A 16,102-nucleotide genomic window follows, 5' to 3' on the forward strand; every position below is an offset into this window, starting at 1 on the left:
TATAACTGTACTAACCATGGACAGTGTAACTTCTACATCTGACAGTAATACTGCTTCGGTGTGCTGTCCCTTATAACTGTACTAGCTATAGACAGTGTAACTTCTACATCTGGCAGTAGTCCTGTTTCGGTGTGTTGTCCCTTATAACTGTACTAGCTATAGGCAGTGTAACTTCTACATCTGACAGTAGTCCTTCTTCGGTGCACTGTCCCTTATAACTGTACTAGCCATGGACACTGTAACTTCTACATCTGACAATTATCCTGCTTCGGTGTGCTGTCCCTTATAACTTTACTAGCCATGAACAATATAACTTCTACATCTGACAATTATCTTGCTTTGGTGTGCTGTCCCTTATAACTGTACTAGCTATAGACAGTGTAACTTCTACATCTGACAGTTGTCCTGCTTCGGTGTGTTGTACCTTATAACTGTACTAGCTATAGACAGTGCAGCTTCCACATCTGACAGTTGTCCTGCTTCATTGTGCTGTCCCTTATAACTGCACTAGCTATAGAAAGTGTAGCTTCTACATCTGACAGTTGTCCTGCTTCGGTGTGCTGTCCCATATAACTGTACTAACCATGGACAGTGTAACTTCTACACCTGAAAGTTGTCCTGCTTTGGTGTGCTATCCCTTATAACTGAACTAGCTATAGACACACTAACTTCTACATCTGACAATTATCCTGCTTTGGTGTGCTGTCCCTTATAACTGTACTAGCCATGGACAGTGTAACTTCTACATCTGGCAATTATCCTGCTTTTGGTGTGCTGTCCCTTATAACTGTACTAGCCATTGACAGTGTAACTTCTACATCTTATAAGTTCATAGGTTCATAGGAGGTTACAAGGCTAGCAGCCCTAGAGCCTTTACAAGCCTAGCCATGTTAATCCCAAGTATCTCTATTTGTTCTTTGTGGATAGTTTGCAGAATGAATTTATGAACACAGTGGGTATGTGATCAACACCAGCTATCCCCATCCATCAGGGGAAATGGGTGCCACCCGAAGGGCAAATTTGTGGTCTCCCATCCAATTATCTAGGTTGCGTTTAAATAGGGTCAGTGAGGAGCTCTGTTTTACATGAATGGGAAGTCTGTTCCAGAGAAGTGGCAGTCTCTGAGAGACATATCTGTCTCTCCAGCATGTTCTGTTAATGTCACAAGCTAGGTTGAGATTCCTAGAGTGAGTGTCTCTTGTGCCACTTGACTTGTGGATGTGCAGCATTTTCATTAGGGCAGAGTTGGAGATTACCCTATAGGCCAGGCACAAGTCACCTCTCAGCAGCATGTAAGAGAAAGAGTAAAGTGACAGGCCTTTCAGCCTGTCCATCTAGGTTATGGTTTGGAGTTCTTTGTATTTTCTTAGTGAGAAACCTCTGAGGTCTTTCCAGCTGCTACAGGTGTCTGGTGAGGTGCATGCAAAAGGGTGCATTATACTTTATTAGTGGTCTGATGAAGGTCGAGTACAGTGGAGTTATAACTTCCCTTGACCTGGATTCTATGCTCTTGCTTATGAGGTGCACTACAAAGAAGGCTTTCCTTAGCACTGTGGAAATTTGGTGGTCAAAGTTCAGATTGCTATCAACCCAGATCGTGCACCATTGGGTTGAAACTTGGGGGGTGGAGGGAGTGCTGTCAATATTGTAATTTGTAGGGAATTCAATTTTGCCAAAGGAAAAATAATGATTTTTTTTGCCTTTAGTTTTAGACCATGGCTTTGGCAACAATCATTTATTTGTGTTAGCCCTTCTTGTCATATGTTGACATCATTGGGGGACTCCGTTATTGCTCCAGGTTTGCAATCATCAGTGAACTTTGTGAGCCAAAGGCCATCTACTTTGGCCTGGACTTCTGAGAAATAGATGTCAAACAATAAGGAGCCCAGCACAGACACCTGTGGTACTCCACTGGTGATGGGGTCTACTGGTGGAGGTGGAGTCACCAGTTTTGACAGAGTGTGTTCTGTCTGTGAGCCAATTGGCTACCCAGGGTTAATCTCTATCTGGGAGAGTTTCTCAATAATGCCAGAGTGGGGAATTGTGTTGAAAGCCTTGGCAAGGTTGAGATACGTAGTGTGCACTGTCTTACCTTCGTCCATGACATCGGTGACATTCTCAAAGAAGTCCACCAGGTTGATCTACCCTTAACAAAGACAAACTGGATTGGGGTCAGCATTTGGAGGTCACCTATGTCCTTGTTGATAAGGTCTATGATCATTTTTTCCATGGTCTTGCAGATGAGGCTGGTTAGACTTATGTATCTGTAGTTCCCAGGTCAGATGATGCCCCCCCCCTTCTGCAGGGGGGTTACTGTTGCTGTTCTCCATTCTGTAGTAACATAGCTAGTTCTCAAGCTATGATTAAAGATAATGTCCAGTTGGTCCACTTGGTCTTGTTTTAAATTGTTTAGTTAACACTCTGGGATATTTTCTGGTCCCACTAAGGCCATGTTTTTGGTCTTGGCAAGTACAGAGATGATGTGTTCTCTTAGAGATACTAGGCAGAGGGTTAGTGTCAGGTATGCTTTGGGATATGGCAGGTGGGGATAAGGGGCTGATGTTTCTGCAAAATCTATCAGCTAGCAGGTTGGTGATATCTTCCAGTGTAGTATGAGTGATTCCATCTGTAACCAGTTTGGCACATAGCTTGCCATTCCATTTTAGACTTCGGACATAGTTAAATAATGCCTTATGATTATCCTTGGCTAGGGATGCCATTTTAGTTTCATAATTTGCTTTAGAAGACTTTACAACATTTCTGATTTTCTTGTTTAGGCTTAGGAGGGAACTCTTCCTGGGCAGATTGATATACCTCTTGCTTTTGAATAACAGTTTATTCCTCTTGTTATATAATCTGGTTATGTATGAAGTCCACCATGGTGGCATGTTTTTACAGGAGGACCTGGCTTTGATCCAGTCAGGTACAGCAGAGGTTATGCAGTTGATTAAGTGTTTGTACAGGACATTTGCATACTACACTTCAGCATAGTGATCATTGATGTCTGCGATTGCAGGTGGTATGAAGCTTTTTATACCATTGCTTAGAAGGCTATAGTTAGTTTTTTATAAGTTTTATTCCTTTGAGGGTATCAGTTCCAGTAGTTACTTCAAACAAGACTGAGCTGTGGTCTGACCTAATCAGGAAGGTCATCACGCATGGGGAAGTACAGTGACCCCCCCCCCATGTTGGTGAGTACTATGTCCAGAACATTAGAACCCCTAGTGGGGGTACAGACTATCTGTTCTAGATCATTTGTGTTAACAAAGTCCAGAAACTTCTGGGTGGGTATATTATTTCTTGTGCATGTCCCCCAGTCTATGGAAGGATAGCTGAAATCTCCCATGACTAAGGTGTTGGGATATATGATGAGGGATTCTAGTAACTAGCGGTAGGTGGTGTACTTATCCTGGTTCATGGTGGGGGATCTAGAGCTAGCAATGATGTGGTACAGTACTTTCCCAGTTGTTAATTGGACATGGAGTAGTTTGACTGAGTCATACTGTTTGACCAATCTCGAAGTGTATTTGGTTTTAATGAAGATGGGTACACCTCCACCTCCACCTTTGGTTCCTTCACCCTTCACATCTGACCTAATCAGGAAGGGAATCATGCATGGGGAAGTACAGTGACCCCCCCCTCATGTTGGTGAGTACTATGTCCAGAACATTAGAATCCCTAGTGGGGGAACAGACTGTCTGTCCCAGATCATTTGTGTTAACAAAGTCCAGGAACTTCTGGGTTGGTATATTATTTCTTGTGTATGTCCCCCAGTCTATGGAAGGATAGCTGAAATCTCCCATGACTAAAGTGTTGGGATATATGATGAGGGATTATAGTAACTAGCGGTAGGTGGTGTACTTATCCTGGTTCATGGTGGGGGATCTAGAGCTAGCAATGATGTGGTACAGTACTTTCCCAGTTGTTAATTGGACATGGAGTAGTTTGATTGAGTCATGCTGTTTGACCAATCTCAAAGTGTATTTGGTTTTAATGAAGATGGGTACACCTCCACCTTTGATTCCTTCACCCTTATTTTGAGGTCTGAATGTGTGCAAGGTATTGTAGCCTTGCATGGGCAGGGTGCTCTCAGCGGTCTTGAACTATATCTCGGTAATTGTGCAGATGTCAGCATCTTCTAAGTTGAGGAGTGTTTCCAGGGAGTGCAGTTTTGTGTTTAAATTCCCAGCATTAAGCAGCACAACCCTGAGTTTGTCTTCATTAGATTTTGTTACATTGGAAAATTTGACATTTCCTAAAAAGGCACTATGGGGGAGGCAAGGGCCTTTGCCAGTATATGAAAGCCTAGGGTGGAGAGGTACAGACCATCTCTAGCAAAGCATCAAGGTCTGTCTACCATATCCTCCCAGGCTGACAAATACTGTATCCCCCTGAACTGACACCAGAAGCTGATCCACTAGTTGAAATTTTTTGTTTAGATTGTGGCATCCTCCTGGGTGAGGGTAGGATACTGCTTAGGGCTAAGGACATACCTGTCTGGGACACATAATCAGAGAGTTCTGTCATGTCTCACTTCATATAGTCCAGAGATGTACATCTCAAGTCATTCACTCCTACATGGACTATGACAGAGCCATAATGGTACATGCTGTTGAGTGACTTGAGTGCATGCATGATTTGTCAGATCCTGGCACCTGATAGGCAGCTGACCATGACATTCTTCTTGTCCAGTCTGGTGAGGGGGACATCTGTGTGTCTCACTATGGAGTTGCTTATGACCAAGACATTTGATGTGTTTTGCCTTAGGGGCTTATTTGTTGAGACATGGGGGTGTGTTGATATGTGTATTGATTTCTTTTTGCTTAGCGGTGAGTGTGAGTGCTGTGCATTTGGGAGGTCTCTGCTCTTTTGGTAGGCTTTTAGAGAGTACCTCCATGTATGTGGGTTTATGTGTTATGACCTTATTTTGTGTGAGATGTGAGGTTTGCGTGAGAGGTGAAGCATGTGTGCTGACAACCTGTTTAATGTCTAGTTTTTTTTATGAGAGAGAATTTAATCCAATTTCACACTGTATTTGCATCTCTAACATAGAGTGTTAGCTTGCTTTAGAAGCATATTTCTCAACTGTACAGATTTTCGCCAAATGTCCAGATTTTTGCCTCATATTTTTGGTCAATTTTTCAAAAAATTGTTGTTTTCTGGCAAGCTAGTGGCAAATTATCAAAAAATGAAGTTAGAAAATAATGACATACATTTGAGTTTCAGGCTTCATACTCTTCAGAAAATTCTTGTTAATGCAAAACCTCTTGTTCTGGCAAATTCCTAAGTTTGTAAGAACAATATTAAAAAAGTTTACCTATTTTGGACCTTCGTCCCACTTTTATTTGTGGCTTTGTCCAGATTTCTTATTCTAAGAGGTTGGGAGGTATGTTTAGGAGTACATGGTTGTCAGTATACATGAGGCAATTGCTACATTCCCTCAAGATGCCCATATCAATCAAGGTGGCAGGAGAAATGATGGGAACCTGCCCAACCATTGTGGCAGGATTTTTATGAATGTGGTATGTGGGAAAGAAGTAGTCGCAAACATCAAAACTGAAGTAGTAGTAGTTCAATTAAATACAGTTAACAAAGTGCAGTGTTGGCTTAAAATATACCTATATTTCAGTTTTTGCAGTGGATGCCTTGTATTTCAGTGCAGATGCACTCCAGTCCTCTGGCTAAACTTTCCAAATGTTGAGCAGCTGCAGTAAACTGAGCACAAACCCACGCAAACGTTAGGCTTATACACAGGCAAATTTAAACAGTTTTAACAAACTACCAGTGGGAAAGCCCCAAATAGAGCCTTTCTCCAGCAATACCCAACTCATATGAGTCCTGAGATGCACACTTCTACCACAAGTGTGCAGGGAGGCCCTCTAAATGTGAGATGGCTGGTTTAGGAGCAGAGTGATACCAAACAGTCTAGATTCAGCAAGTCTGAATCTAGCCTATGCTATATAAGGCAAGGAAACACAATTTCTAGATGGGAAGGAGTAAGGAAGAGTAGGGATATACAAGATGGCTTAGTGGTTAAGGTCTTTGCCTCCCATGCACATGGTACAATGTTCGATCCTGACCCCCGACCAGTGGCTGCTTGGAGTTTGCATGTTGTCCCTGTGGCTCCATGGGGGTTTCTCCCATGTTCAAAAAACATGCTGAGTATTTCCATTTCAAACTCACCAATGAATGGAGCTGCAGGGCTAGCCACTTGATGGTATAAAATATGGCTCTAGGTGATTTAGTCATGTTGACTAATGTCACCAAAATGATAGGCATGAGTAGTTACTGATATGTGTGGCCTACTCTGACCCACGCAAGGGACCCATGCTAATGGTGGAGGGGTATATGTGCCCTTATTGGTCAGTGTGTGCCCGCCATAAAGCCCAGCAGCCCTGTAAGGCTATGGGCTGGTATCTAGTTGCCCAGCCTGGGTTACCTGGGATATAAGCTACTGGCTGGCGTCTAGTTGCCCAGGTGGGATAGCTCTGCTGAGCAAAAGCTACACTTAATGTAGGTTCACTGACAGGATGCAGCGAATGACATGATGATACAGAGGACATCTTATGTATCCAGGAGATGAGATGGAAGAGCAGTGCAGCAAAGCCACTTGCTTGGGATCCAAAGTCTATTATTCAGGTGGAGGGCAGGCTGGAAATGGTATAGGAATTGTGGTGAGAGAGAAACTTCAGAAGTCAGTAAGGGATATCATCAGAATTAATGGCATGGAGGGCAGTATTCACTGTGACCTGAATGGACATATTGGGACAGACAGAAGAGGATATGAGGACTGCCTGGGTCCACATGGGAGGGGCAACAGGAATAAAGGAGAAGACATTCTAGACTTCTGTCTTGAGGGCCAAACATGGTTCAGAAAGAGAGACAGTCATAAGTCAGCCCAACCACTAGTTACCACAATCAGCTCCAAGCAGTGGCCAGAGAAGGCTCTAAGGTCAGCAGAGACCAGGCTGAATACCTGGAAGTTGACTGGAGAGTACAACAGTTCAAGGAACTCACGGCTCTAGCACCCAAAGAAGAGGAAGAAATAGGTGGAGTTGAAGAAGAATGGCAGCACCTAAAAACAGACTGCAGAAAAGATATGTGGCCGAATCAGGTATGAAATGAGGGAATATAAAGAAAGCTGGTGGTGGAATGCAGAAGCCCAGGAAGTCATCAAAAGAAAAAAAAGAAGTGCAGGAAGAAGACTGACAAGGTTAGGAAGGTTGACTAACAAAGAAGCTAAGAAATAAGTTGCAATTGCAAAGAATAAGGCATTAGAGGCACTGTACCAACTTCTGGAAAGTGACTCAGTAAGGGGCACAAAGAAACAGGTTGCAAGGCAAAGACAGAAAGATAAAGAAGATAGTTAGACACCCTTTGTAAGGGATGCAGAGGACATCAAAGGCAGATGGAAGGAGTATTTCCAGCAGCTGAATGAAGAAAACCCCACAGAAGTTGTACTGCTCCAGAAACAGCCTATGATGAGAGAAGAAGAGGAGCCCACCCTAGAGGAAGTAAGAACAGCACTAAGGAAGATGAAGTCAGGGAAAGCAGTAGGCTCAGATGAGGTCACTGCATATATGATAAAGATGCTGGGTGAAATCAGGGAGAAATTGCTCCTGAGGGTACTAATAGCAGTGTGGAGAGAAAGGCATATCCCAGATGACTGGAGAATAAGCATACTAGTGCCAGTGTACAAAAACAAAGGGGGCATCCACAACTGTGGGCAGTACAGAGGCATCACACTCCTAGCACATTGCTTGAAAGCTCTGGAGAGGGTGATTAATAAATGGATACACATGTAAGATGGGAGATGAACAGTTTGGATTCAGATCAGGATGCAGCACAATTGACCCGATATTTGCATTGAGACAGTTACTTGAGAAGAAGTTAGAGATGAGGAGAGAGTCCAACTCGGCATTCCTAGACTTGGAGAAAGCATATGACAAGGTCCCAAGAAAGCTGATCTGGGCAGTGCTGTGGTGGGTTGAAGTCCCAAAAACATTGGTAGAATTAGTGCAGGCTATGTACAAGGGACTCAAGTAAGGACAGTGTTCGGCCTCATAGACGAGTTCCCAGTGGGTGTGGGTGTACATCAGGGTTCATCTGCGAGCCCACTGCTGTTCATACTGGTAATGGACTAGATTAGCAAACAGGTTGGAGGGGACGGATCAACAAAGCTGCTGTATGCAGACGATATGGCATTACAGGCAGATTCTGAGCTAGAATTTCAGCAAAGGATAGGAGAATGGAATGCAAATCTGAAGGCACATAGTATGAAATTCAGCACAGATAAGATGGTGGCAATGGCAGAAAATTGGGGTAATCAGAAGAAGCTGAGAATAGAGATAGAAGAGAAAATAGTGGAACAGGTAAACAGCTTCAAGTATCTGGGAGGAGTAGTTGTGGAGAAGGGTAGTCTGAATGAAGAGGTCAAAGTGAGAATGAGAGGGGCTGCAGCCAACTGGCATAGAGTATCAGGTGTAGTCTATGACAGAAGAATGCCAAAGAAGCTGAAATGTAAGATGTACAAGACAGTGGTGTGACCAGTACTACTGTATGGTGGTACAGAAACCTGGGCAGTAAAGGCAGAACAGTTGGGTGATGGAAATGTAGTGCCTGAGAAAGGTGATAGGATGCACACTGTGGGAGGGACAAAGAAATGAGGACATAAGAACAGAAGCCAAATTAGCTTCAATTGCAGAAAAGATCAAAGAAAACAGATTATGGTGGTGTGGGCACGTGTAGAAAAGCAGTAGACAATTTGGTGAGGAAGATTTAGGACAGACTGGAAAAAGGTAAGAGGAAGCAAAGACATCCAGCAAAGAGCTGGATGGATTGTGTGAAAGATCTGTGACAGTCAGGCATAAGTGTTGAAGAAGGCAGGATTGTGGCACTGAATCAAGAGAGTTGGTGAGAGTTAACATGATACCCCGACCCCATGTAGAAAAATGTGAAAAGGGGGCTGATGATGATGATGATGATGAAGTAAGGGAGAGCCACTTAAAGGTCAAAGTGGGAGTGTTTAACAGTATACTCTTAGATGACCTGCAGCTGTACCACCCTCTTCCCATACTGACAGCTCTTTTAGCAACAATGGGAGACTATGTAGAGCATTTCAAGCACAGGGAGCCACAGGATGAAAGATTTTTTTAAAGTTAAACACTCAGGCCAATCAGATAAAAACATAATAAGCTACTGACCTGCAGTTCCCACCTTGGATGGATTGAATTTAGTTCTCTATTCCTACCAGAGTGCAAAATAATCCTCACAATGTAAAACAAACTGCCTTTGAGCTCAAGTGCAGTGACAAATGCTTTAGAGCAGAAGTAAGAATTCCTGCAATATCAGGAACCCTTGGAAATAAGTTCACTAACCCTGAGAAATGTTCACAACATGCAAACACTTTGCAAAACTTACAAATATTTTGGCAGACTCAGAACAGCTTTTGCAGAATACTGTTTAAACAAGCTAACAGCGCTACAGTAGCAAACAGATGAAGTTTCTTTAAAAAGTGCAAGCTGAAAAACAGTGATGAATTCAAAAAATAAATAAATGTAACACAGAAGTGTTAAATATCACTGAGACAGAACAATTGTATCAGCTTTGTAGGTCTAGATGATTTTTAGAAGCCATCCAAGTCTTGCAGTCATATATGCCCAAGCCAGGCACAAGGAAGCTCTAATAAAATGTGTTCTGTCTCTTATAGCTGTACTACCCATGGGCAGTAGCACATCTGTCTCTGATAGTAGTCCTTATTTCATCTACTTTGTTTTACCACTGTATTGTCCATTTAGTCACACATTCTTCTTATATGTCATGGTCTGTGCTACCTTTCTCTTCTTCTTTTGCATTTATGGATAGATCTGAGATTTTTATGCTGATGTAGCTGTAGTGCTTAACATGCTTGTGTCAATAGGTAGCATCCACAGTGTCCACTGCCACTGTTCTCACTGTGTCTCAGGATTGGAACTCTCTTGTGTCCCATAATCTCTCTCTAGTATTCCATCCTTGTCACTAACTCTTTGTGAATGTCTTTATGCTATATTAATTTTGACCAAAAATCCAAAGCTTTCTGTTTATTGTAGTGTTATTGGTCGCCAACTGAATCACAAACAGAACATTTCTCATAAACTGGCAGCTTGAAAACTGGTGGTGTAGCTGACATTCAACAGTCCAATTGCTATTTTTAAAGTTTCTTCTCTGCAGGAACCACAACCATAATAGATTGTTTGACTTGCACAATAGCTATTCCTTATTCTACAAAGAAGTATCTACAGACTGACAGAGTCAGTTATTTGTGTAATACAAGCAAGAAAGCATGTGTTTGCATTAATTATGCTACTTGGAAAAGTAATTCTAAATGTCTGACTTTATTCTATCAAGTTTACTGAGAACTTTTTACATTAGTTATGGGACCTGGAAAATTTGTTTCTAAATGTACACCCTAATTCTAGTAAGTACACTGAGAACTTTACTACCTCACCATATCCTGTTATAGTACTCTTTGCTTGTTCTGCTTCTCCCAGCATCTGATATTGTTTTCTCAATATTTCTGCATACATTTATCACTGATACCACATCACATGGGATATCTTGTCTCCTACAGTTATTTGTCAATTTCTGTCCCAAGGAAAGAGCTATCAATTGAAACAATTATGTTTAAAGAAGACCTACTAACACAAGAATCATAGGTTTCAAGCTGAAATAATTAATATTTTAATCTTAACCAAATTTGTATGTACAAACAGCAATGAGATACCGGAAATGTGAATAGCTGGAATTATGTCAAGGAGAGGAGAGTTTCATAAACTGAGTTTTCTTATGGCCCGTGCCACTTTGCTTCATAGAGGATGGTAGCCTGATGATAGCCTACTATAGAAATGGGCTTAGCTACTTTGTAAACTTGAAAGAAAATTTCAAGACAACGATCAGAGTCAAACCCCAGAATGGAATTTTTTAACATGCCATTGTCAGACCAATATCCTTAAGGTATGCAAAACATTTACATCTTTTCACATACATTAAAAATACTTATTTTCATAAAGATTACCTCAAGGTGTACATGATGTGTACACCTTGATGTAACCTTTTTGTAATCAGAGACAACCCTAAATGGAGTTTTACCTATATGCTATATACCTATTTTATCTATATGCTGTCTCCTGAAACTGGCTCCATGAAAGCATCTACTCACCAAGTGATTCAAAGAATTGCTCAGCCATATAGATTACAATGGCTACCCCTTTCATGTTGCAACCATGTTCATCCATTGTGGTTCAGACAAGTGCTGGGGACTTTACTGGTAGGGTAAGGCAATAAGGCTAGGTTGTATATGAGTGCGTCTGTGTATGTGACAGACTGCATGTCTCATGCTTCAGCAGCACATAAACAAAACAGGGATTAGGGGTGAGGGAAGCACTAGACAGCAAAGATTAACATTTAAAATATAGATGCTAAAAAAAAAAATGGGGAGAAGGGATTGAACCTTGTTCCCTTGACACAAGACACATGTTATTTGCCCCCTGCACTGACCTTGATTTTTTTTTACATATACTGATGATCTTGGGCATTATGCAATGCCAATAATATGCCAAGCCTTACAAGGGAGAGGGATGGGAAATGTTAGGCATACTTCTCCACCTCATGAATAGCTTTTGCCCTAACACACATTTACTGAAGTATATTCAGTATGAAACCTAAATATCTGGCATTAAGGACTGACTGTAATTATCTGTGTCTTAACTGGGAAGCAGAAAAGGAGACATGATGGATGTTATGACAACAGGGACAGGTATGGAGTATGTGGTGTGTGTGTGTGTACATGAATGTATTTTACTGTGTGCTTTTGTGTGTGTGTGTGTGTGTGTGTGTGTGTGTGTGTGTGTGTGTGTGTGTGTGTGTGTGTGTGTGTGTGTGTGTGTGTGTGAGCGACTGAGTGAGGAGGGATGCCTGTTCTTACACAGTGCAGTGGCCACAGTAATCTGCCATGGGAAGTGTTGGTCTGAACTTTTGTGGTAGTTAACTGGGATTCACAGACATGTAAGTTAGCCAATAATAAGGTATTTCCCTATTGCAGCTAATGTATCTATGAACTGCAAAATATTGCATAGGTTCATAGGTAAGTACTAGGCTATCTGCCCAAGGGCATTTATAAGCCTAGCCAGAGTGCATTGGCTTTCGCCACACCCTTAGATTAGTTCCCTGTGCCTCTGCCCAGCAGAGCCACTGCAGTGATCCCCAGGGATAATTTTCTGTTTCCCATCCATCCGTCAAGGTTCCTCTTGAAGAGTGCTAGTGATGGGCTCTGCCTGATGTATATTGGAATCTTGTTCCAAAGTATGGGGAGTCTCTGGGTCAAGAATCTATCCCTCCAGCATGTCCTATTTATCACTGTGGTAAGGTTTATATCCCTAGAGCATGTGGCTCTCAGGGATGTGTTTTTTTTTTAGGTGGAGCACATCCATCAATTCTGGATTGGACATGGCCTTGTATGTCAAGCAGAGATCACCTCTGAGTAAGCGGTATGCAACTGAGTACAGCTGGAGTTTCTTTAGTTGGGCTGCATAGGTCATCTGTTTGAGGCCAGTAATCCTCTTGGTGAGATACTTTTATGGTCTTTCCAGTTATTGCAGGTGTCTTGTAAGGTACATCCCAAATGGGGCATTGTATTCTATAATGGGTCTAATAAGTGATGAGTAGAGAGACACAATAACCTCCTTTGTTCTGGATGAGAACCCTTTTGAGATTAGGTGGGTCATGTAGAAGGATTTTCTAACCACCTTGGCAATATGATTATCAAAGGAGAGATTTCTATCTACTTGGGTCCCCAGATCCCTTATTACTTTTTCTGTATTTAGGGGACTACCACCTATGTGGTAGTTTGCAGGTACTTTGTTTTTTCCAAAGGGGATGACTATACACTTTTTGGCATTCAGCTCGAGGCCATGATTTTGACACCAGGTATCCATCTCAGTGAGGCTCTTCTGGAGGGTGTCTGTATCAGCCAGATAATCAATTATAGTCCTTAGTTTGCAGTTGTCTGCGAACTTGATCAGCCAAAGTCCTCCTGTGCTTGCCTGTACCTCTGAGAAGCATATACCAAACAGGAGGAGTCCTAGGACTGAGCTCTGGGGGACGCCACTTGTTATCGGTTTAGAGTTGGGCCTAGAGTCTGCAACTCTCACCTTGTGGGTTCTGTCCGTGAGTCAATTTGCAACCCATCTTGTGATATAGGGGGTTAATGTTCAGGTTATTGAGTTTGTCTATAATACCAGAATGGGAAATGGTGTCAGAAGCCTTTGCGAGGTCTAGGTAGGCTGTGTGGACCTCCTTACCCTCATCTAATGCCTTGGTAACTGTCTCAAAGAAGTCCCCCAGGTTTAGAAGGCATGATCTGCCCTTAACAAAGCCAAACTGGGTGGGGTCCAAAGTTTGGAGGTTCCCACTGTCTCTGTTAATGAGTTCCATGATGATGCGCTCCATAGCCCTGCAGACCAGCCTAGTCAAGCTTATAGGGCGATAGTTCCTGGGGTCTGTTGTGGTGCCACCTTTGTGGATTGGGGTAACTGTTGCTGTGCACCACTCTGTGGGTACATAACCTGTAGAGAGGCTGAATTTGAACAGTGTGTTTAGGTGAGGGGTTAGTTCATTTTGAAGCTCTTGTAAGACACAGCCTGGGACACCATCCGGTCCCATTGAGGCTGTGTTTTTGGCTTTGGATAGGGGTGTTTTAACCTGTGTGTCAGTGATTGTCGGGGCCTTACATTCTTCTGGTATGGTTATGGGCCCTTTAGGGGGTGAGAGGGGTGTGAAGTTTGCACTGAACCTGTCTGCCAAAATGTTGGCAATATCAGTCGGTTCAGTGTATTTTGTGCCATTCTGCACCAACTCAGAGCAGATCTGAGAGTTTCCACTTAGGTTCTTAAAATAGCTAAAGAACGCTTTGTGGTTATCTTTAGAGTCCTTGGCAGTTTTTCTCTCAAAGCTAGCCTTAGATTATTTAATGAGGGGAATCATAGTTTCTTGCTGATACTGATCAGGGATGTCTTTCCTTCTAGGGATTTTGCTCTTATCTGTACTAGTTTCCTCCTTCTATTGTAGAGCCTGTTTATGGCAGGGGTCCACCAGACTGGTTTCCTTTTCTTGGAGGAGTGATTCTTGGTTTTACTTGGGATAGCATGATCCATGCATTCCTGCAGATGATCATAGAGTGCCTTTGTATAGGTTTCAGCAGCTAGGACAGCATTATCCATTGGCGTGGGGGCTGTGAACCTTTCCACCTTGGTCTTAAGCAATGTGATGTTTGCTTTTGAAATGTTTTTCACTGTGGTTTCCTTGACTGGGGTTGGGGGTGGAATGTGAATATCCAGAGTGATTAGTCTATGGTCTGATCTAACCAGCGAGGGGTTGACGTCAGGTGTGGAACACCGGTCACCCATGTTGGTGATGACCAGGCCCAATATGTTGTTCCCTCTGGTAGAGGTGCTGACCAGTTGATCCAGGGCATTCAAGTTTATAAATTCTAGGAAGCATTGTGCAAGGGAGTTAGTACTTGAGTAGTTCTCCCAGTTAATGTTTGGGTAGTTGAAATCACCCAGTATTAGGGTGTTTGGTAGTACCTTCATATTTCCCTGCGTCTCAAGAAATGCAGAATGGCGGTCCTGGGTCATGGTGGGTGATCTGTAGCAAGCTACAATTTGAATTGCAGTTTTGCCCATTGTTAGTTGCACTTAGATGATGTCTGATGCATCGTGCTGTGCCACTAACCTGGAGGTGTGAGTATCCTTGATGAATATGGATACAACCCTGCCTTTTGTGTTTCGGTCCGGGTTCTGTGGCTGAGAGGTATGGCATGAGTTATAGCCTGGTAGTGCTGGGGTGTTCTCTGGAGCCTTAAACCAGGTTTCTGTTACTGAACAGATATCGATGTTCTCTATACTGAGGAGTGCCTCGAGTGCATGCATTTTGAGGTTTAGACTTCTGGCGTTGAGTAGCATTACCCTCAGTTTTTGGTTACTTGTGTTATTTATGGTGGTGGGTTTGTCTTTTGAGCCTTGCCTAAAAAAGGCATTATGGAGGCAGCAAGAGCCTTTGCCAGTATTCAAAAGCATAAGGGTGACAGGTGCAAGCCATCTCTTGTGAAGGTATGTGGCTTGTCAAGCATGTCATCCCAGGCAGACAGATACTGGATCCCCTTTGAATGATACCAGAAACTTAGCCAATTGTTGAATTGATCATTTTTTCTTTATACTGTGGCATCATTCTTGGTGAGGGTAGGATGCAACTCAGGGTCAGGGTTATACTTGCATGGGCTACATGATCAGTGAGATCTTCCATGTCTCTTTTCATGTAGTCCAGGGATTTACATCTCAGGTCATTCACACCAACATGTACAGTGACAGAGTCGTATTTGTACTAGTTCTGGAGTGACCTAACTGCTTGTGTTATGTGGCGGATCCTGGCACCCAACAGGGAGCTAACTGTAACCTTCTCCTTGTCCAGCCTAGTTAGTGGGACATCAGTGTGCCTGACTATAGAGTCGCCTATCACTAGTGAGTTGGGTATGTTATTTTGCTTTAAGGACTGTGATTGCATGGCACACTGATTTTGCGAAGTATGTGTTTCATGGTTGGTGATGGGTTGTGCAGGTTGCTTGGATGTCTGCTTTGGAGGTCTCTGTTGCTTTTGCAGATTTTTATTTAGAGCCTCCGAGTATGTTTTTGTGTATTTATGTGTGTTATTTGCCTGTGTTGGTTTGTTAGGTCTATGTGAGACTGGTGATGTGTTGCAAGTATTACCCTTCTCCACTTGCCAGTCAGTTACAGTCTGGGGTTGAGAGAGCTTTGCCTCCAGTCTAGCTGTATATTTGCATCTCTCGCATATATTAGTGTTTGGTGGTAGGAGGAGAGGATTGTCTGTGTACATGAGGCAGTTATAACATTGCCTCAAAATGCCTATATTCACCAGCTGGACTTAAGAGTACACCGGAAACTACCTTTTAGACATGCCTGAATAGGTAGAGTAAGCTGTTTTTCTGATTGACTGGTGTGGACAAATAGAGAGCCTTGTCCTTCTGGACAGAATAAGGGGGTTAGTGCTA

Source organism: Protopterus annectens, chromosome 8.part0 (assembly GCF_019279795.1).
Source record: "Protopterus annectens isolate FY-2018-M chromosome 8.part0, PAN1.0, whole genome shotgun sequence".
Lineage (NCBI taxonomy): Eukaryota > Metazoa > Chordata > Ceratodontiformes > Protopteridae > Protopterus > Protopterus annectens.